General features: G+C 47.4%; 1 non-coding gene across 1 annotated transcript; it reads left to right on the top strand.

Annotated features, from left to right (window-relative positions):
• The first annotated feature begins 3,224 nt into the window (after window positions 1-3,224).
• LOC123633652 lies at window positions 3,225-3,331 on the top strand. Its single transcript, XR_006733679.1, has one exon. It is a non-coding gene; the product is annotated as a U6 spliceosomal RNA (small nuclear RNA).
• The last annotated feature ends 20,561 nt before the right edge of the window (window positions 3,332-23,892 follow it).

Genomic DNA, 23,892 nt, shown 5'->3' with positions numbered 1-23,892 from the left:
TCAAGAGGTGTAATTTGCATGTGGTAAAATTCACCCTAATGTACAGTTCTATGAGACCTTTTTGTTTTGTTTTACTTTAGAACTTCTAAAACTTTATCTTGAGATAATTTTAGACTTACAGAAGAGTTGGAAAAACATGGTCCTTGCGAGTATAGTGGTGAGTGGAAAAGGCTAATGACAGCAACATGGAGAGCCCCGCATGTTCCTCCCCGGCCGCGGTGTGCCCGCAGGCCAGCGCCTCACGTGGCACAGTTAATTATATCTACAGAACTGAGAAGTTACATTATACAATTATGAAACTAAGAAGGTATCGTTGGTACAGTGTTACTAACTAAACCACAGAATTTATCCAGGTTTCATGTGTCTGTCCGTCGCCGCCCTCTGTCTGTTCCGGAATCTGATGTGGGGACCGCCCCCTCCCACCGGGTCATCAGCTGAGCTTAGGCTGACACTTTTGAAGAGTCCTTGTCAGATATTTTATAAGACGTCCCACAACTGTGGTCCGCCTGATTTCGGGATGAGCCAGTGGAGACTGCGACCTACAGGAAGGCCGCCACAGAGGGGAGGTGCCCTGCCCCGCACTCAGCGGCAACACGCCCACCTCTGGGGAGGTTCACCCTGGTCACTCCGTCAAAGCGCTGTGAGATGGAGTCTCCACCGTAAAGTTACTGTGTCTTCCCTTTGTAATTACTAAATATTTGGGGCAGATATTTGCAACAATGCAAATATCCTGTTTTTGCTTAAACTTTCACCACTAATTTTAGCATCCATCGGTGCATCAGTTACTACTGTGAATTCTAATGGTGTTCCTCATTCCTTCCATACTTATTTTTTTCTTTTAAAAAATTTTTATTAATTACATAAGTAGTATAAATTAAAGTATCCTAGGAGGAAACGTATAACTTGACCAAGGGAAGGAGGGGCTGACTCACATAGAAGGTGACAATTGGATTATGAAGGTTCAGCAGGAATTCTTTTGTAAGGAAAAGTTGTGCCTTCTCTCAGCTATTTGTTTATATCAGTATGGACTCATAGCTATTTATTGTGTTCTGAGAGTTATGATCCAATACAATCATTATTTATTTTGTTGCTCAAACTTTGGCAGTCGGAAGCTCTTCCAGGTTGGCTCCAGTGCCTTCTTAATGTCGTCTACCCTCTTTTAAAAGCACTTTCTTATGTTTTAGCATCACAAGACAGTCCATGCTCATTCTGTATTTTTTCTGTCCAGGCCCTGGAATCAACCATTTCTCCCCAGAGCTGTGCATCCTCTTTTTGTTAGAGAATAGTATTTAGAAACCAGGACCTGGGTGCTGGGTGTGCCCGCTGCTGATGGGTGTCACTGCTTCTTGTTCCCCTCGGAGTCAGAGCTAAGGAGTACACGTATGTGTTCTAACACGTCCTCAAACGCATTTCCGTGTTTATTTCTGTAATCATCTGTCAGCATATACAGGTTGAGTATTCTTTATTCAAAATGCCTGAGACCAGAAGTGTCTTAGATTTTAGACTCTTCTGAATTTTGAAATATTTTCACATACATAGTGAGATATCTTGGGGATGGGACCCAAGTCTAAACATAAGATTCATTTATGTTTTGTATACATATTTTATACAATATTTAAATAATTTTGTTCATGAAGCCAAGTTTGTGTACATCGACTTGTGGCATCATTTTGGCCCTCAGAAAGTTTTGGATTTGGAGCATTTCAGATTTCCAGATTAGAGATGTTCAACGTGTATGTTAAACACAAGCGTGAGCGCATTTTGACACCTCCAGCTCCAACCTAGCGACACGGGGTTCATTCTAGCCTCCCTCCTCTCCTTATTACTAACTCCTTTCTCTGATATGGCTCTCATTATCAACAATATTTTTTACTTATTTATTCAGCCTTAATAAACAAATAATGGTCTCAGAATTGCTACTTCATACCCATGTGAGAAACAAATTTACCAACTCAAGTACATTGTTCGTATAAAGTTTATTTTGTCATTAGCCTTATGGTCAAACACTGTTTTCAAGATTATTTAAGCCAGCTCCTCCCCCCTCCTTGACTGTGGTTATGTGATTAGTTACCACAGTCTGCATTCTGCCTCCCCCTACATCTGGGTTGATTTGCTAAATTTCCACACGGTAGAATTCACTCTTTGTGGTGCATAGTTCTATGGATGTGGGCAAATGATGGCGTCGTTTATCCACCATGCTAAGTCCTTTGGGATCCTCCAAATCCCTCCACGCTGGTGCTTTGTAGCCAGCCCTTCTCCTGACTCCCAAACCCTGACAAGTGGACCTGGTTTCTGTCCTGTGATCCTGCTCTTCCCAGAGTGTCGCAAGAATGGAATCACAGAGTCTGTAGCCTAATTGCTTTGAGTACAATTTATATATTATTTGCAATTATTCATCAGAGTCAAAAATAAAGAGTTTTTTGTATATATTCTTTTTTTTTTTTTTTTGAGACAGAGTCTCGCTCTGTTGCCCGGGCTAGAGTGAGTGCCGTGGCATCAGCCTAGCTCACAGCAACCTCAAACTCCTGGGCTTAAGCGATCCTACTGCCTCAGCCTCCCGAGTAGCTGGGACTACAGGCATGCACCATCATGCCCGGCTAATTTTTTTTATATATATTTTTAGTTGGCCAAATAATTTCTTTCTATTTTTAGTAGAGACGGGGTCTCGCTCTTGCTCAGGCTGGTCTCGAACTCCTGAGCTCAAGCAATCCACCCGCCTCGGCCTCCCAGAGTGCTAGGATTACAGGCGTGATCCACCGCGCCCGGCCTGTATATATTCTTAAGTAAAGTCTTTCATACGAAATTTTTCATAAATAAATATATTTTCTTGAATATGTTTTTTTTTGTTTTTTTTTTTTTTTGAGACAGAGTCTCACTTTGTTGCCCGGGCTAGAGTGCCGTAGCATCAGCCTAGCTCACAGCAACCTCAAACTCCTGGGCTCAAGCGATCCTCCTGCCTCAGCCTCCCGAGTAGCTGGGACTACAGGCGTGAGCCACCATGCCCAGCTAATTTTTTTCTATATATATTTTTAGCTGTCCATATAATTTCTTTCTATTTTTAGTAGAGACAGGGTCTTGCTCTTGCTCAGGCTGGTTTCAAACTCCTGACCTTGAGCGATCCTGCCTCGGCCTCCCAGAGTGCTAGGAGTACAGGCATGAGCCACCGCGCCTGGCCTGAGTACGTTCTTGACTAGAAAACATGCCATGATCAAGGAGACATTCACGTGCTTGCTTCGGCAGCTCATATACCAAAATTAGAGCGATACAGAGAAGATTAGCATGGCCCCTGCGCAAAGACGACATGCAAATTCATGAAGCGTTCCATATTTTTAAATAAATTAAATTTATACAAAAAAAATTAAATGATAAAAAAGGAAGACATTCATGTCTCCCTCTGTCTGTCCCCCAGTCTCCAGCTGCAGCTGAAGGAGACACATTGAATATTATTTAATGGAAATAAGAAAATTCAAAGAGTTAGTCATTTGATGAATTAGTTTTAAGAAAATTACCTAGAGCTGTCAGATGAGGACCTCCCTAAAATAGGACTTTTAATAAAAGTCACTATGGGCCGGGCGCAGTGGCTCACGCCTGTAATCCTAGCGCTCTGGGAGGCCGAGGCGGGTGGATCATTTGAACTCAGGATTTCGAGACCAGCCTGAGCAAGAGCGAGACCCGTCTCTACTAAAAATAGAAAGAAATTATATGGACAGCTAAAAAATATATATCAAAAAATTAGCCGGGCATGGTGGCTCATGCCTGTAGTCCCAGCTACTCGGGAGGCTGAGGCAGGAGGATTGCTTGAGCCCAGGAGTTTGAGGTTGCTGTGAGCTAGGCTGACGCCACGGCACTCTAGTCCAGGCAACAGAGTGAGACTCTGTCTCAAAAAAAAGAAAAAAAAAAGAAAGATCTGTTGGCTTCCTGCTGTTGCAGGACGAGATCTTGCTTACTCAGGGCGGCATTCAAAGCCACACAGGTGAACCCACAGCCTCTGTGCGCTGTGCTGTCCGGCCCCAAGTCTTCTGACAGGTTACTGGCACTGCCGTGGCTGGCCTTGCACAGCTGTTCCCTCGCTCAGCATTTCCCTTCCTTGTGAGTGCCAGGGAACGCTCATAATGCAAACGTCACCTCCCCTTGGTCGGGTTACACATTTTCTCCTGGGGTACTTTAGTTTATACTACCTGACTCACTGGCCTGTAAGTCATCTGTCTCCGAGTCCGTCCCCTTCACCAACCTGTGACCGACAGGCTCATTCTTGTCTCCCCAACTTCTTGGGACCTTGTGCCAAGCAAGTATCCTGTAAATACAGTGAAGGGGTGAATGAAGAAATGAGTGAGAAAGATGACCATTATTTTAGGATAAAGGTCTGGGGGCTCTCAAAGCTGAAGGGGAGATAACTGATAGACTAGTTACCGCCTTCGAGGATATTGTAAAAAAAGAGTCTATTATATGGTTTTTATTTTTGTTGAGTGAAATGCACAAATCTTAAATATTCAGTTAGATGAGTTTTGACAAATGTACTTATCTGTGTAACTAACAGCCCAGTCAACATGTACGACAGTCCTAGCACCCAGAAAGTGCCCCTTCCTAAAAATCCTCCCCTTATGGATCTGCTCTCTGTCATCACAGATTAGTTTTGCCTGTCCTTGAATTTCATACAAAAGGAATCATGCAAGAGGTACTCTCGCATCTGGCTTCTACACAGCTGTTACAACAGTTTTGTGAATAGTATCGTAAAATGTGCCTAGAGAAACAGCTGGGTCCTGTTAGAGCTCTGCAAAGACCCAGGCTGGGAAGCTGAAGAGACGTAGCGGAGGGCGAAGTTGAAAAAGCAGAGGTGAGTGGCTCACTCACGGGATGCAGAGTCAGTGCAGTGCGTGCGGGGCCTTCAACAAGAGCCTGGTGCAGGCACGCGGATGTGTGCCCCAGTCTGAGGCCTGGTTTGCAGGAGCTGCAGAGAATCTAGATCCCAGCAGGGTGAGCCAGGCCGCCCTTGCACAAGCTGGGAGCCCACAGGACAGAAAGGTGGCAACTCACACCTGCAGCCTGGAGCAGACATGAGTAGCCAGGACATGTGGCCACACCCAGGGGTGGCCCCTTAGCAAGTCCTCCCTACCTCACAACATGGAAGGGTGATCGCTTTATCCTTCTGTAAGTTCTAGGCTCGCACAGAGACTGTTTTCTCACCGTGCAACACAAATCTGTGAAGTCAGCGCCTGCTTCCCTGTCCCCTGGTCCCATTCCTCCACCAGCCCAGACGGGAAGGGAGGTGGGCAGATGCGAGATCTCTGGACCCCACTCCAGGGATTTCAGAACTGGGAGTACCCAGGGAGAGGGGGGCTTCAGGGCATGGGGAACCTCTCTTCACGGTGATGTGTGCACACCGCAGAGTCTGGCTCCCACATGCGGCAGAGGCATTTCTTTAATAATTCAGTCCCAGCTCCAGCCTCCTTTTTCTGATCTGGGAAAACCAAGCAGGAGGGAGCTGTGAGGGGCAGCCCGGGCGCGAGTGGGCAAAACTCAGGCCCCTGGTCCTCCCTCACCCTGAGGACTCCGCAGCTGCCTTTAGGGACACTCAGGGACACTGTGTCTCCCAGCAGCTCCAAGGCTTCGGGAGGACACTGGTTTCTGGAGTCAGTAGCAGTCGCACTCGACCCATCTAGGACCCCGCAGCAGCCTTGAGGGCGTGGACGGAGGTCGGGGCCGCGGGGGTGGCAGCGGTCTGTGGTGAAGAAGCTTCTTAGGCACAGAGAGTTTGTCTAGAACACGGAAGGATGAGTTGCTTCAGCAGTAGCCCTCTTCCCCTGCTCTCCCCCCAGGGACCCCACCCCTGCCGCTGCCCCCTCCTCAGTGCTCTGCAGGCCCCTTCTTCCCTCATCGCTTTCCTCTGAGTGTGTCCCGGCTTCTCTGCCCCTCTGCCTTGCCGGCCCTAACCTGCAGTTTCTGTGTCTCATTTTGTCACTCTCTCCTGATTTCTCATTCCTTGTCAGCGCCACAGTGACCCTGCCCTCTCCTCCCTGCTTGCTTCCTCACTTTCCTGAGCTGCCCCCGGGAGAGATTCCCACACGCCAGACACTCACGAAATGGGAGAGGAGCACAGTGAAGAGAATCACAGCCATTGTGACTGAGGCCAGGGTGACGAGGACGACTTCCCACGGCCTCAAGTGTCCACTAGGTCTTTCTGCATTCCCTGGAGGGGCAGTACTTGTGCTGGTGACACTGGAGGTTGTAGCTGTTGTGCTAGTCCCATTGGGGGTTAGAGCTGATACCATCATGGTGGTTCCATTGGAAGGTGTGGTTGACCCAGGGGAGATGGTCATGGTGGTTCCACTGGAAGGTGTGGTTGACCCAAGGGAGGTGGTCATGGTGGTTCCACTGGAAGGTGTGGTTGACCCAAGGGAGGTGGTTATGGTGGTTCCACTGGAAGGTGTGGTTGACCCTGGGGTTGACCCAGGGGAGGTGATCATGGTGGTTCCACTGGAAGGTGTGGTTGACTCAGGGAGGTGGTCATGGTGGTTCCACTGGAAGGTGTGGTTGACCCAGGGGAGGTGGTCGTGGTGGTTCCACTGGAAGGTGTGGTTGACTCAGGGAAGTGGTCATGGTGGTTCCACTGGAAGGTGTGGTTGACCCAGGGGAGGTGGTCGTGGTGGTTCCACTGGAAGGTGTGGTTGACTCAAGGAGGTGGTCATGGTGGTTCCACTGGAAGGTGTGGTTGACCCAAGAGGGGTGGTCATCGTGGTTCCATTGGAAGGTGTGGTTGACCCAAGGGAGGTGGTGGTCATGGTGGTTCCACTGGAAGGTGTGGTTGACCCAGGGGAGGTGGTCATGGTGGTTCCACTGGAAGGTGTGGTTGATGTAGGCAAGATGGTTGCCACGTTGCCATCAGAAGTTATAGCTGATTAAGAAAGGATGGCTGATTACTTCCACTGGAAATTGCGTTTGGTACTGCAACTCCTCCTCCTCCTGCTACAATGATAATACTAATAGCCGTCACTTACTGAGCACTCACTATACTCCAGCACTGTGCTAAGTGCCACATATATTTAGGACTCAAATCCTCCATGAGATAGGAACTATTATGACTCTCATTTTATAGATGGGGAAACTGAGGTTTAGAGAGTTAAGCAACTGGTCTCAGATCAAACAGTTAGTAGGTAGTGGGACAGGAATTTAAACAAAGGCAGTCTGACCCCAGAGCCAGCCCTTAATCCATGCACTCTTCCACATCTCAGGTCTGGGGGAGTCACAAGACCTGGAGTTACAGGGGGACGGTGTTATCTTTCTCCAACTCGTCATGAGACTCTCCAACTAAAGACTGTAGTTGAGAACGTGGAGGGCCCATGTTTGCATATCAGCCACCCCCCCGAACAGTGCTGTGCCCTTCCTCTAGGGGAGAGACAATCAAAGGGGATCAGTTTGGGAGGGACCGTAATGTACATTTTTTACCACTGTAGGGTGCATCTTATGAGCGCAGAAGTTTGGGAGCCCCTGGCCTAAGGGACCTGAGATGTCCATGACACATGGTCAAAGGACCAGTCACCTGTAATTTGAAGAAATAAGATCTTCTGGGATTCAGAAAGAGGCTCACCCCCTTGGTTGGCCCGTCAGCGTTAAGGTGAGATGGGGCTTCTTTCTCTCCATCTCATGCCTATTTTCTACCCTGTTCTGATTTTCCATCCCATTAACAGCCAAGTGCTTGGCCTCCCAGATGCCCAAATGCCCTCACCTCATCGATGGCCCTATCTTCTGGTGAACAGGTGCTGCCCTTCACCCTCTGCGTGTGTTCTTTCCTTAGTGTTGTCTGGACTAGCACAGGGACTGCAAATTTAGATTTGGGGGAAGAATCTCAAGACCTCGTGTTGATGCCCCTGTTAGGGTTAGGGTCAGAGGCAAGAGAGAAACTTAGAAGTGGAGATGAAGAGCCGCCCAGTGGAGAGGGAGTAGCTTGGGTTTGTGTTGTTCAGGGGCATAAAACGTATGAGTCAAAGCCATGATGGGACAAGTTCTAGAAAGAATTAGAGCTATTTGAGTGTGGAACAACATGCTTCGTAAAATGTTTAATCAGAGGCTAAGTGACCACTGTCAGAGATGTCGGAAATGGATCCCTTCCTACCATGGGTGGTCAGACACTAACGTGAACATCCCTTCTGACTCTAATGCATCTATGTTTGGAATTGATTTATTATAGAGGAAATAAGTCAGACTTCTGGGTAGAAGAGCTGTTACTGGGAACAGAATGGAGGACAGGTGTTGGGCTGGATTGGAGAGGACAGAACAAAATAGTGATCCTTCCCCCGCTGATGAGAGTGGGAGCTAAGAGGGCAGGGTGTAGTCAACACCTTCTCCAAACGCTACTCAGACTCCAAATTATCCTGTTTTAAACTAAATCACTCAGCATTTCCTAAAAGTAGCAGAAGGAGAAACAGCCGGCATGGGAGGGGAAACGCTCTTCTCTTCATCCTGAGATAGTCTGCCCCTGTGGGGCTGGAAGGGAGGCTCCCGCGTCCCCAGTGGGATTCAGGCCTGGGAGGGAAAGAAAAGGAAATGAGAGTCTTGAGAGCGGAGCCTGACGGTGGAGAGCTGAGGGCTGGAGCGCGGTCCCCAAAGGTCGGGTCCTCGCCCTGACGAGAAGCACTGGCCGGGGAGCTGGGTGCTGCTCCCTGAGGCTCCCTGCGTGGAATGTGCCTCTTCTTTCTCTTCCGATGAAGGCCTTGATAGCTTCACCTGGGCTGGGCAGGGGCTGGCCATGTAGCCTGTTTTCTTCCAGCTGTGAGCAGTCCCAGGGAGGAGGGCACCGCGGCCAGGAGGTACGTGAGGACAGAGGATGACTTGGTCCCCTTAGGCAGGGCCTGGGGAGGAGCAGGGAGTAGGACAGCTCAAGGGGATCATAGCTGTCAAAGTGGAGGGGACCCAGCCTCTGAGGCAGAGATGGGGCTGAAAACCTGTTCTAGCTGGAGACCTCATTTCCTGGACAAGAAGTCCTGAGTGCCCGGGTGGCTGGGCAGGAGCAGCGGTGTGAGAGGAAGCCCCAGCCAATGGAACTCAGCGGGCAGAGCACAAATGAATGGGCACTGGAGACTGGAGCGCTGGGCTTTGCTGAGTGTGCAGTAGGCGTGCGAAGCACACCTTGAATGAGTGGGGGAAGCGAGACCCAGGGGCAGGGAAATAGACTCTGGGGAGCCCGGGTCTCTGGGGCGTGGGACCTGGGGGGGGGTGTGGCTGCTGAGGAGATGGGCCCGTGGTGTGCTGCTGTCATGCCTACCTGGGTGCAATAGTCCATTGCTGAATTTTCAGGAATTTTTGCAACACAGCCATCATTAAAGATTAACTTGTATTGACTTCCAGTGGACTAAATTGTATTAAAAACAAAGGCAAAAATACCCTAGACTCATCGCTTCCTAATGAGTTTGCGGCATTTCACCATTATCCAAGCCCAGGCAGTCGTGTGGGCCTCCCACGTTTGTCTGGTGGGCATGGCAGGCAGCGGTGGCTGGTGCTGGCCGGGTGGTCAGCCCTGGGGCACACTCGCATCCTGGGAGACCGGGACCTGGGGGCAGGGACGGCAGTGGAGAAGCTCCTGCTGCTAACCCTGCGACAGGGCTGCTCCCCTTTTGTTTTTGAGGAATCCATAGGAATGTTTCCACTGTGGGGAGCCTCAGCCGGCCTTTCTCATGGGTGCTGTGTGCCAGGTAGGCTGCCCGATCAAGGAAGGGGCTGCTCTTTGGACACTGCCAGTCCGCCGGGAGCTGAGCGCTTCCATCCCAAGCTCACTTGGCCGCCGATGAGGCCAGGAGAGGTGGCACAAAGGCAGCTGAAGAGGCAGGAGAGACCAGGGTGGCGTTGGGGTAAGGGGCCGGCAGCTCCTCCATCCACAGGTCGTGGCAAAATGCTAGGCTGGACTCTACGGGAGTTTTGATTTTGCGCTATGTGTGATCAAATCCGGCAAGACTTCCCGGCAGAGGAAGCGTTTCCGAGCACGTGGGTGTTTGGGTGGAGGGACACTCATGGCACACGGGCCTGCTGAGAGGACGCTGACAGCGATGCGAGACCCGGGGGTTCGCCCGCACGCGCTCAGTGAGCACTGACTGTGTGCTGGGCTGGGCGTTGCACTGCAGAGAACAGGTGGGTCTGCAGCCTTTTGGAGCTCACATTCTAAGACATGCAGGACTGTGAATGAATGAGTGTAGAGGTGGGAAGGGAATGAGCTGAGGTAGAACGTGAGGTGCTGGGTGGCAGGGGGCAGGAATTGAGGTTCTAGAACGCCCCAGGAAAGCGCATGGAAGTGGCCTGTCCTGGCCTGTGACGGGAAGTTCCATGCGGGGGATGGATGAGGGTGTGGTCAGGAACCAGTTGGTGCTGGTTAACACCCTGTTCTAAGGGTAAAAATCCAATAACAATTCCAAGGAGAAAGATATTCTTTTCTCTAGAACCAACTGGAGTTGGAGACCTCATGCCGGCTTGCTCACATATTAGCTATTCTTCTGAGTTGCAGGTTTCTCATCCGCTCAGTGGGGATTACAGTCTGCACTCTGTCGGACGGCTGTGTGGGCTGAGGGACGGTGTGCATAAGCGCTCTGCAGCTGGGCGTGGCGGTGGCACCGGCAGTCCCGCTACTCAGGAGGCTGAGGTGGGAGGATCGCTTGAGCCCAGGAGTTCGAGGCTGCAGTGAGCTGTGATCATGCCGCTGTACCCCAGCCTGGTGACAGAACAAGACCCTGTCTCTAAAAAAAGTAAACAAACAAACAAAGACATGAAAGCTCCCAGCACAGTGCTTGGCACACAGCAACCACTTGGAAAAAAGGACAGTGACACGTCCTTCTTGGCCACTGCCACAGTCCACACGTTAACCCCAGCGCAGCGGTGGTGGGGGGCGAGGCCTGCTGGGAGGTGCTGGTCATGAGGGCAGCACCCTCCTGAGCGGGTCGATGCCGTGTCAGACAGCCTTGTGGGAGGAGGTTTGCTTGTTTTTCTTTTTTGGTCTCTTCTGCCATGTGAGGACACAGTGTTTGTTCCCACTTTCCTCCTGCCTCCTGCCATGTAAGGGTGCAAGAAGGAGGCCCTCTCCAGACACCAGACCCCATCGCCTTGATCTTGGACTTCCCAGATTGCAGAACTATGAGAAATACATTTCCGTTCTTTATAATTTTCCAGTCTGTGCTACTTCGCTATACCAGCACGGAATAGACGAAGACAGTCACACATCTGAGACACCCAGCAGGAGGAAGGAGGACTCTTCCCAGAGGACTGGGGTGACCTGGGTCGGGGGGAGGGGAAGAAGCTGCCTCGAGTGCAGTCACTGTGCTCACCCTGCCCCCACCAAGGGCCAGCCGCCCCCTTGACCCTGCGGTCCTGACCTGGGGGGGAGCCTGGGAATGCATTTACTTAAGATTATTTCCAGGCCTATGAGGCTGGAATCCATGGGCTTAACTGCAAGGCTATACAATAGATTTCAAAACTGTGGCTCATCCAGAGTGCTATTCCTGGTCTCACAAACACACATTTGCTTAGTTGGAATCCATGGGCTTCCCCCAAAACCGCTGTCTGCGTGACCTGCTCTGCTGGCCAGACTCTGAGAGGCTTTCCTGGGTTCTGTCCCCAGCTGAGGCCAGGACTTGTGACCATTCCTGGGAACATTTTGGTCTCCCACCTTGACTCACTCTCCCCTCGTGGCTCTCTGTCTTCTTCTCCATGACCCTCTCCTCCCCCAGGGTCCCCTCCCCTAGAATGTCTCCCATTACCCAGTGGCCACGGCCTCTTCAACGACCTCCTCTGAGGCCGTCCCTGTGGCCATCACTGGTGTGGCCTCCTCCACGGCCTCCTCCACGGCCTCCTCCGTGGACCCCTTGATGACATGACTGTGGCTTGACTCATGGTCCGTGTGACAGCTCCCTTCACAGCCGAGGCCAGGGGCCCCTGCAGGGCTCAGTTCATGCTGGGGCTGTGGGACAACGAGCCCAGGCCCGGGTCACGGGTGTACCAAGTGCCAGTGTTTCTCAGGGGCAGAAAGATACGCCTCTAAAAGAGAAAAATGCTGGTATTTTAAGAGATTGATGCTTCTCTGCTATTTCATAACCTTCCCAGTTGACTGAAGTCATAAGCTTTCATTTTCCAGGGAACCCATTAATAAAAATCTCTTTCTAATTGCCTTACTTTCTCTGTGCCTCTCTTCATATCTTTGTTGTGTTATTCTTTATTTCTCTTTCTGAGTAAACAGCAAAGGAAGCAAAAATCAAATAAAATAGTGACCTCACTGTGCCTGTGTGCTCCCCTGCCACCCCTGGCTACGCTGCCTCAACACAGAAGAGTGGAGTTCGCCAGCACCCCAGGTTCAGGGGACGGACTCTCACCCAAGGACAGGAATTAGTCATTGCGTTAACTAAGCAAATGTGTGTTTGTGAGACCAGGAATAGCACTCTGGATGAGCCACAGTTTTGAAATCTATTGTATAGCCTTGCAGTTAACAGCATGGATTCCTAAATTTATTTGTTTATTTTTATTTATGTATTTATTTATTTTTGAGACAGAGTCTCGCTCTGTTGCCCAGGCTAGAGTGCCGTGGCGTCAGCCTAGCTCACAGCAACCTCACACTCCTGGGCTCAAGTGATCCTCCTGCCTCAGCCTCCCAAGTAGCTGTGACTATAGGCATGCGCCACCATGCCCGGCTAATTTTTTTTTATATATATATATTTTTAGTTGTCCAAATCATTTCTTTCTAGTTTTAGTAGAGACGGGATCTCGCTCTTGCTCAGGCTGGCCTCGAACTCCTGACCTCGAGCGATCCACCCGCCTCGGCCTCCTAGAGTGCTAGGATTACAGGCGTGAGCCACTGCGCCCGGCCCTCGCCCTCCAATTTTTAAAACATACTTCATTTGACAGTGGAGGTGACAGAGCTATATATAAACTTGTCTATAATTATGACTTGTTTATATTTATTTTTGCTTCAGTTTCTGTTTTAATTTTTACTTTTAGATTGACAAATAATAATTGCATGTTTTTATGGAGTACAATGTGATGTTCTGATATATGTAAACATTATGGATTGATGTGTCAGCCTAATTAACACAGCTGTCACCTTGCACAGTCTTTCATTGTTAAGATCTGAAAATATTTGAATTCCCAGAGGGATGGGATTCAGCCAGACCTGCAGGTCCATTATCCGGCCTCACACTAGTGGCCTGGTTTGCTTCTCCCTCAGGTTAATGGCACTCACGGCCACCCTACGTCTCGTGGGCACCCTCGGGCATTATTAGAGCTAACAGTGATTTGAAATTTGACAGCATTCGTGAAGGAAACATGGTCACTTGCATTGCCTTTAGATATGGGACCTTGTGCTAATTTGGAGTTGAGGGTGGACTGAAACTAGGATTTCCCAGTCGGGCATACGACACGCATCCACCAGGGCCTGCCGTCCAGAGTACCCAGGGAGACGAGGCCCAGGCCCTGCCCCTGCCCAGGGAGATGAAAGTGCATTTGCTTTAAGGTAAAGGTGGGATTAACACTGTGGTCCAAAGAATAAGGTCAGTACTGAATTTTGCAAAAATGAGCAAAAGAATGTGATCATCATTGCTTCTGGAAAAGGAATGAGAACTTGGGGACATGATGCCTGGTATAGGGGACCCCAACTCCTTTAGGCTTTCTGGGCCTCTATATTGGTCTCTGCGATAAGCCAGTAGTTTGCTTACCCAGTTCCAGGGGGCCAAAGAGAAGCAACAATAGGAACCAGGGAGCAGACTAGAACTTTCTTCCCTTCTGCTGAGGGGATGGCTGCATTCCAGAGGGAAGCTGGGCTGCAGAGACGGGAGAGCCAGGGCCAGGAGCCTGGGTCTGAGCGGGAAATGAAATCGGGGCCTGCGGGTGAAGGCCAGTCAGGAGCCGCCGTGGGCAGGTGGGTACGGGGACGCGGGGAGCTGGGCCCCGGCACCACAGAGCACGCCGCGGTCTAGCTTGTTTTTTCTCCTCCTGATTACAGCTGTGGCAGTTATAGCTGCTGTTGGGTAGAGATGCCAGCATTTCTAGGCTCCGCGTCCCCTCCCCTGGGAGGAGCAATTCTGGGCCGGGCAATGTGGTTATTCAGGACGGAGGGAGGTCGGAGGGTGGGTTTCTGTTTGGACAAAGGCGTGTATGGTGGCGTTGGGGGAGAAAGAGGGGTGTCGGCAAAGGGGGGAAAGCAGGAGGCAAAACTGTTGGATTTGAGGAGGCCACGCTTTGAGCCAGAGATAAGCAGAGACCTGTTGCCTTAAGTATGTCTCATTTCTGGAGCAGGAGGAAGGAGGCGAGTAGAAAAGGAAGTTGGTTGGTCTAAAGGTCACTGGGTTCCCGTTCCATGAAAGCTGGGAGTTTGGAAGGCAGGGAGACGTGAGTTGTTCTCCGCAGCGCTGGCTCCAGAGGCCGCGCCGTGGCTGCCTGCTACACAGCCTGGCCACTGCCCGGGGCGGCCAGTGAGTGCTGGCGCTGGCTCACACCAGCTTGCACGAGGGATTACTGAATTTTTGGGAAATGTGTGAGCCAGCTGTTAAACACAGGCATCATTAAAAATTACATTGTAAGAGAGTGTGACGTGCGGGGGCAAAGGGTATGTGCGGACTCTGTACTTTCCACTTAATTTTTTTTCCTGACAATTCTGGAAAGATGCAAGTTTGAAGATATCTACATTTTGAAGAGCTCTTTCCGTTATTGAACTAAATAAAACCAATACCACTCCTAGTTAATGGGCTCTCGTCAGGGCCACCTGTGAGGCTGAATTCTGGGTTCACATTGCAACTCAATACAAGATTTAACCATGATAGGTTGGTGCCAAAGAAAAAAGTCACAGATTTCTGGCTCCAAAGCAAAAGCTAAAAATTGTGAAAGGAAATGTCAAAAATAAAGTAGTTGTACTTTTAACTTTTTTTTCGATTTTGAATTTAAGATACAATCTTCAATCTCATATACGTATACATTATCAGGTATGGTTGCAATCATAGTTTAGCAAAATGAAGAAAGTTTGATGATTTTTCAATAGTTGGTTTGTTTTTTCTACATCCACAACATTCACCATAGACATTTATGTCCCTGGCTTCTGCAGACCCTGGAGTTTTCTTTTAACTACTTTATTAAGGTATGATTGACATGCAAAAAGCTGTACGTATTTAATGTATGCAACTTGATGAGTTTGGAGATGAGCCTACACCTGTGAGCCGTCACCACAATCTATGCCACGTATATATCCATCACTTCCAAAATTTCCTTCTGTCACTTTGATTTATCATTGTTATTTGTGTGTGTATGTGTGTGTTGTCTGGTAAGAACACTAAACGTAAGATCTACTCTTAGAAAAATGTTAAGTGTACAATAGAATATTGTTAACTACAGGCACTATGCCGTATCGTAGATCTCCGGGACTTATTCATCCTGCATAACTGAAACTTTGTGCCCTTTGACAAGTACCTCCCGGTGTCTCCCTCTCTCCAGCCCCTGGCAACCACCCTTTTACTCTCTGCTTCTATGAGTGCTACTATTTTAGATTCCTCATCTTGATAAGGAAAACCCCCATCTATTACTTAGCACAGCAGCCACCTGAGACCCCCAACCCTCAGGGAAGACCCGCAGCAGCATATACTAACCTAACACCGGGCCCATCAACTAATCCATTACCTAGCACATCAGCATGACACTAAACCTATAACCTGTTGCATCAACATAATACTAACCTATTACCTGACACATCAACTAACCTATTACCTGTCGGGCATTAGTCACCTGAGACCCCACCCCTTCGATCACCCCAACATAATAAAAGTGGGAAAAATTGGGTAGACGGGGCTCAAAATTTGGCAACGGCGGCAAATAAACCTTGATTCTCCCACTCTCCTGTGCCGCTCGGTTTGTCCTCGGGACCACTCGCTGTGACAATCTTAGTGGGATCATGTAGTATTAGCCCTCTGTGTCTGTTTCACTGAGCATAGCATCTTCATACATGTTGTCACCAACGGGAGAATTTCCTTCTTTAAAGGCTGAATAATATTCCATTGTATGTATATACCATATTTTCTTTACCCATTCCGCTGCTGGAAGACATTTATTTTATTTCTGAACCTTGGCTGTTGTGAATAACGCTGCAGTGAACATGGGAGTGCAGACATCTCTCCTGCATACTGATTCAGTTCCTGCAGGTATAGACCCAGAAGTGGCATTGCTGGATCGTGTGGTAATTCTGTTGTTAGTTTTCTGAGGAAGCTCCATACTGTTTTCCATAATGGCTGCACTAATTTGTGTTCCCACCAGCAGTGTGCAAGAGTTCCTTTTCCCCACATCTTCGCCAAGACTTGTTATCTTTTCTTTTTTTGACGAAAGCCGTCCTAACAGGTGTGAGGTGATATCTTATTGTGGTGGGTTTTTTTGTTTTTTTTTGAGACAGAGTCTCACTCTGTTGCCCAGGCTAGAGTGCTGTGGCATCAGCCTAGCTCACAGCAACCTCGAACTCCTGGGCTCAAGCGATCCTCCTGCCTCAGCCTCCCGAGTAGCTGGGACTACAGGCATGCGCTACCATGCTTGGCTAATTTTTTCTGTATATATTTTTAGTTGTCCATATAATTTCTTTCTATTTTTAGTAGAGACGGGTCTCGCTCTTGCTCAGGCTGTTCTCGAACTCCTGAGCTCAAACGATCCACCCGCCTCGGCCTCCCAGAGTGCTAGGATTACAGGTGTGAGCCACTGCACCCGGCCCTTATTGTGGTTTTGATTTTCAGTTCCCTGATAATTAGTGATACTGAGTACCTTTTCGTATGCCTGTTGGCTATTTGTATGTCTTCTTTTGAGAAATGTCTATTCAGGTCCTTTGCCCATTTTAAAATTGGGTTATTTGGTTTTTTTTGCTATTGAGTTGTGGGATTTCCTTATATATTTTGAATATTAGCTCTTTAACAGATATATGGTTTGCAAATATTTTCTCCCACTCTATAGGTTGCCTTTTTACTCTATTGTTTCCTTTGCTGTGCAGAAGCTTTTTAGTTTGATGTAATCCCTTGTGTCTATTTTTGCTTTTGTTATCTGTGCTTTTGGTGTCAATAAGAATCATTGTCAGGGCCAATGTCAAGAAGATTTTCCCCTATGTTTTATTCTGGGACTTTTAGGGTTTTGGGTCTTATGTTTAAGTCTTTAATCCATTTTGAGTTGATTTTTGTGTATGGTGTAAAACAAGGATCCAATTTCATTCTTTTGCGTGTGGATATCCAGTTTTCCCAACACCATTTGCTGAAGGGACTATCCTTTATTGTGCATTCTTGGCACCCTGGTCAAAGATAAGTTGACAGTATATGTGTGGGTTTATTTCCATATGCTCTATTCTTTTACATTGGTCTATATATCTTTTTTTATGCCAGTACGATACTGATTTAATTACTGCAGCGCCTTGTTCTTCTTGCTCAAAATTGCTTTTGCTATTTGGTGTCCATTTTGTGTTTCCATATAAACCTTAGGATTTTTTTTTTATTTCTGTAAAACATGTCAGGATTTTGATAGAGATTGCATAAAATCTGTAGATCTCTATGGGTAATATGGACATTTTAACAATATTAATTATTCAAGTTCATGAACAGAGGATGTCTTTCTATATATTCTTCAATTTCTTTTATCAGTGTTTTATGGCTTTCAGTGTACAAGTCTTTCACATCCTTGCTTAAGTTTATTCCTAAGTATTTTATTCTTTCTGATGCTATTTGTAAGTATTTTATTCTTTTTGATGCTATTTGTAAATGGGATTGTTTTCTTAAATTCCTTTTCAGATAATCCATTGTTAACGTATAGAAATGCAACTAATTTTTGTATATCAATGTTGTATCCTGCAACTTTGCTGAATTTGTTTATTAGTTCTAACAGTTTGTTGGTTTTTTTTTTTGTTTTTTTTTTGGTGGGGTCTTTAAGGGTCTCCTAATATAAGATCATGTCATCTACAAACAGAGATAATTTTATGTCTTCCTTTCTGATTTGGATGCTTTTAATTGTTTTTCCTGCCTAACTGCTCTGGCTAGGACTTTTAGTACTATGTCGAAAAGAAATAGGCATCCTTGTCTTGTTGCAGATCTTAGAGGAAAAGCTTTAAGTTTTTCACCATTGAGTATGATCTTAGCTGTGGGCTTTTCATATGTGGCCTTTATTGTGTTGAGGTAAGTTTCCTCTATACCTAATTTGTTGAGAGTTTTATTGTAAAAGGATGTTGGATTTTGTCAAATGTTTTTCCTGCATCTATTGAGATGATCATGTGATTTTAATTCTTCCGTTAGTGTAGTATATCACTTTGATTGATTTATATATGTTGAATCATACTTGCGTAATCTCAGAGATAAGTCCCATTTGGTCATGGTGTGTGATCCTTTTAATGCTTTGTTGGCTTCTGTTTGCTCATATTTTGTTAAGAATTTTTGTGTCCATGTTCATTAGGGATATTGGCCTGTAGTTTTTCTTTTCTTGTGGTGTCTTTGTCTGGCTTTGGTATTGGGGTGATGCTGGCCTAGTAAAAAGAGTTAAGAACTGTTCCTTCTATTTTTTGGAAGAGTTTAGAAAGGACTGTTTTTAATTATTTTTTTTAATGTTTAGTGGAATTCACCTATGAAGCATTCTGGTCCCGGGCATTTCTTTGTTGGGAGGTTTTTGATAACTGATTCAGTCTCCTTATTTGTTATTGCTCTGTGCAGGCTGTCTATTTCTGCTTGATTCAGTCTTTTTTTTTTTTTTTTTTTTTTTTGAGACAGAGTCTTGCTCTGTTGCCTGGGCTAGAGTGCTGTGGCATCAGCCTAGCTCACAGCAACCTCAAACTCCTGGGCTTAAGCGATCCTCCTGCCTCAGCCTCCCGAGTAGCTGGGACTACAGGCATGCGCCACCATGCCCGGCTAATTTTTTTTCTATATATATATTTTAGTTGGCCAGATAATTTCTTTCTATTTTTAGTAGAGACGGGGTCTCGCTCTTGCTGAGGCTGGTCTTGAACTCCTGACCTCGAGCGATCCACCCGCCTCGGCCTCCCAGAGTGCTAGGATTACAGGTGTGAGCCACCGCGCCCGGCCGATTCAGTCTTGATAAGTTGTATGTTTCTGGGAATTTATTCATTTCTTTTAAATAGTCCAATTTGTTGGCATGTAATTGTTCATAATAGATAATAGTCCCTTATGATCTTTTTTAGTTCTGTGGGATCAGATATAATGTCCCCTGTTTCATTTTTGATTTTATTTGTGCTCTCTTTTTTCTTAGTCAAGGGTTTGTCTGCTTTGATTATCTTTTCAAAAAACCAACGCTTAATTTTGTTGATTTTTTTCTGTTGTTTTCTATTCTCTATTTCATTTATTTCTACTTTAATCTTTAACATTTCCTTCTTTCTGCTAACTTCGTGCTTAATTTTTTGTCTTTTTCCAGTTTCTTGAGGTGTAGCATTAGGTTGTTTATTTGAGATCTTTATTCTTTTTATACATAGGCATTCATTGCTATAAACTTCCCTTTTAGTACACTTTTGTTGCATCCCATAAGTTTTGGTTTGTTGTGATTTTGTTTTCATTTGTCTCAGGACATTTTCCAATTTCCCTTTTTTTTTTTGACCCACTTTCTACTAAATTTTTCTGTGAACCTAAAACTTCTCTAAATAAAGTCAATTTAAAAACTTAAACTATATAAACTTGCAATTAAAATTATATTTAAAACAAAGCAATAAATAATCAAAACTCAGCACTTCCTAATTGTTTTTACTATCTGTTACTATATACTGGTTTGCTACTGTGTATCTCTTCATAGCTCGTTCCCGGGATGGGCAAGCTGGTGGCTTGAAGTGGGCCATGCTGAGAATATTTACACCTCAGAAACCAGAAAATGCTACAAGTCAGGACTTTTCCCTGTGAAGAGGTAGTTAGTTGTTAGACATTTACCAACACACCCCCGGTAGGACACTGGGCGAATTTCTCACTTCCTGTAGCTGGGGATATTCCAAGTCTCCCTCGCCTCACTCTTGGTGGAGGGTTTTGAGCAGGGAGCCAAAGTCCTAACTCAAGGTCCAAACCCTGCACACATACGAGGAATCCAAATTTACATGGTGCAACGTACATGTGCAAGAAAAATACGTAGCATCATTTGACGTAATTAATATCATCTGCCTTTGGAGCCCCGTTCTTGGGGATAGAAGGGTGTGATGAAGGAGACATGTGGAGAGAAGAACCTACGTTTGATGATTAAAATTATTTCATTCCAGTGATAAAACATTTCTCTTTGGGCAGATATTCTCCCCGTGTGAGGTTTCAAGGGCTCTCCCTTCTACCCCTTACTCCCGAGAGGGCTCCCTGTGGAAGAGGGATTATATGCCTCCCTGTGGCGCAGAAGGAACTCTGGTCCCACGAGCTGCCTTTAGACCTTTGTTGTCTCTCCTGGACGCTTCCTCATGCCGCCGACTCACTGGGCATCCTGTGCCGGTTCAGCTGAAGTTGCCATCTGGTCTTTGAGGGGTGGTGACAGCCAACATTCCCACTGTGGCCTCCAGCTACGCGTCCCATACTCCACTGCCTCTTTGTCATGACCTCAGGCCGTCACTGGTTCTCTCAGCACCCCCTGGATTTGTTGGGACCTCTTGACTGCTTCCTTCACCCAAATGCAGATGGCAGAGTCCTCTGGCCCACTCAGCTGACGCTATTTCTAACCTACAACGTGGGTAGTGCCATTTTGCTGAGACACAGGCACGGCTCTGGATGTGGAGTTTCTCCAAGGAGCTTGAGATTGTCCTGGGGCACTTTCTGGAAGTGAAGCAGAACTTCCAGCTCACGAACTTTCTTACCTGGGCAGATCCAGCCCTCCTTAGGCAACCTGGTCCCAGAGGTCACTGTATTGATACTGAACTTAGTTCGGACACCTGACCGGCACAGCGCACTACAACCTGGAACTCCTGGGCCCAAGCGATCCTCCTGCCTCACCCTCCCGAGTAGCTGGGACTACAGGCATGTGCACCTCTGCACTCAACTCAAGAACTTTCTGAAGTTCTTCAGCTGTTTGGAGCAATACCCTTGGGGTTTCAACTTTGAGAGGCTGGGAATCAAATGCCCATTTGTCAGTCATGGCTTCTTAGCTCCTCCCTGCCCACCTGGTCCTGCTTGCTAGTAAAGATGGGTTTCTGCTTCCCCTTTCTGCCTGCAGGGGACTCGTAAGCCATGTAAGCCGCAAACCTTTCTCCTCCAGCTTTTGGCTAAGTTTGAAATGCGAAAAGCTGCAGAGTTGAAAAGGCAGATTACCTAGAAGGGAAAATACACTGGGATGTGTTCTAACAATACGATCCCCATGACCTGTATACAGAAAACCGTTTACACGGCCCTGACACAGCATCTCGGGAAAGGAGCGGAGGGTGGTGCGGGGGAGTAAGGAGGTTCTTGCCCCAGCTCCCCCGGTCTCCATCTGCCCCTTCACAGCCGCCTGAATGCGCATAAAATCTAATCTAAAACAATATGGTTGCTATACAAACACAGCTTCTACAAAAGACTCCTAAAAGGTATTTTCTCCCCTCCTTCACAAGATATCCATGAAAAACAATCTAATGACACCTAATAATACTTAGCTTTTACTGCGTATTCCATGTGCCAGACATTTAAAGTGCTTTACAGATAGTAGCTCATTTAGTATTTACACCTACTCTATGCTCTAGGTGCCAAAATTACCCCCATTTTATGAACGAGGAAACTGAGGCACAGATGCCTCAGTTTACCTTGCCCAGACTCATAAAGCTAACAAGTCGTAGAGTCAGGATTCAAACCCAGGCAGTCTGGCTCCTGTGCCATGGTCTTAATCACTGTAAAAAGAAGATATCAACCGCAAACATTGCATAGAATCAGAAAGACATAATCATAAACTGCCGCCATCAAACCAAATTCCATAGACCAAACCCCTCCCCCACAGAAATTCTGGAGCTTCCACAGAAGTTGCAAAGGTTCAGCCAGGTAAAGTTTAAAACAAAAACTGACGCAATATTTATCAGAAAGGACATGCCATTAGAATGAATAAGTTAGAAGCAGGTTGCGGAGCAAAGCCCACGGGAAGAGATCGTATTTGCATGCCTGTCTTGAGTCAGTCCTGACAACAATGAAGGGACCAGGATGCAAACAGGCTGAGAGTTTAGAACTTTCATTTACAGAATGAGAGATTACTTTACCCCAGTAGTAGAAAGTTTTGGATCCAAACATTTGCATACAAACAGAAAAATTACAGACATATAGTATCATTTTGGAACTTTTCTTTGTCCAACTTAGGCAAAAAAAAAAAAAGAAAGAAAGAAAGAAAGAAAGAAAAGAAAGTCCTATTTATGAATTTCCTGAATTACAGATTCTCTCTGTCCCGTCCTAATTCAGATCACCTTCAGATGTCTGGACAAGAAGTCTGTCTTCTCTCTCTAGTTTTAATCTCCCATCTCCAGTTCCACTGCAGCCTTCCCCACTCTGGTTATTGGCACTTGGCACATTTAACACCTTCCGTGCCCCCCCTGGATGGCAGGGACCTTGAGGCTACATTTTCCAGGCTTCCTTGCCAGGAGGCTCCAGCACATTTTATGTCCCTGCGGTGAGACGAACTGTCCCGGGACAGTTCTGCAGCAGCAATGGCTGGATGCATGCACGGGCTTCCCGGGTGAGGATTTTGCTGCGGTCTCTGAGTTTTCCTGTGTCTCGTGCACGGGGGACTGTGGAGGAGTCGGGGAGCCGGCAGTTGCCTGCACGTCCCTGCCTCCAGGTGACAGCAGACCTCTGCTCTCTGGCAGTGAACCTGAAAGCTATTAGCTGTCATCCTGAATTTCACTCCTCCAGTTTTTCCAGTAGTTTCATAAGCACCTATTTCTTGTACCAAATCCCTTCATGCTTGAAACATCCAAAGAGGTTTCTGTTTTCATAAGCGAGCCCTGGCAGTTATGGTATTTGGTACAACAAGAGATTTCAGAAACTGACCTTCAAAATGAGAATCTGGGACTCTACCTGGCCCATTTTGGCTGCATAAGACGGGACATTTCCATTCCGTAGCAAAAGGTAGCAAGAGTGGCTTCAGTCACCACCGGTGGTGGTACCAGCCTGGAATAAAGCAATTGTTGAGGGGAAGGGCTAAGAGCCCGGTGGCAGGGACGGATCATGACCCTGGGAGGGCCACCTGCTAGGACCCTGGGTGGCTGCCCTGGGAGATTGCAGGACAACAATGACCCTGGGTGCCTCATCTTCAATCTGCTAGTGCCAGGGAACAAAGAGCTTTCTCTGACTACTCTAACAGCCATGCTTATCTCTGAAAGCCTCAGGGACTAAGTATGAAAAAGAGCCAAAGTTTGATTCCACAGAATGGAGAATTATATTCCACTTGCATTTATGTCCTTGCCAGTATTTGTTAAGTGGACGTCCAGGATTAGGGTGGAGACACCTGGGTAGATTTGGATGAGTCTGAGAAACTTGAGCCCCCACGTCCCACTGAGCTTCCCTTGCCTCCTCCCCACATGAGGACGTCACTTTCTCTGGCCTGAAGACCCTGTATGACCTCCCTGAGGCGCTTCTTCAGGAAAGGGCTGCAGGTTTTTCTCAGGCCCGCGTAGTTTCCTGCCGCCGTAACAGCACACTCAGAGGCATGACACGGCACGAGGTTACTCTCTCCCAGTTCTGGAGGTCGGAAGTCCAGAACAGGCTGGACTGGGCTAACGTCGAGATGTCAGCAGGGCTGTGTTCCTTCTGGAACCTGCTGGGGGAGAACCTGTTTCCTTGCCTTTCCAGCTTCTAGAAGCTTCTGGCACTCGTTGGTTAGCGGCCCCTTCCTCCATCTTCAAAGCCAGCATCGTGGCATCTTCAAATCTTTCTCTGGCTCTGACCCTCCTGTGTCCTTCTTTTAAGGACCTCTGTGATTATGCTGGGCCCACCCTGATAATCCGGGATGATC

This window comes from Lemur catta, chromosome 2, assembly GCF_020740605.2.
Source record: "Lemur catta isolate mLemCat1 chromosome 2, mLemCat1.pri, whole genome shotgun sequence".
Taxonomy (NCBI): Eukaryota; Metazoa; Chordata; class Mammalia; order Primates; family Lemuridae; genus Lemur; species Lemur catta.
The sequence above is the reverse complement of the archived record's forward strand: the minus strand, read 5'-3'. Positions and strand labels throughout refer to the sequence as shown.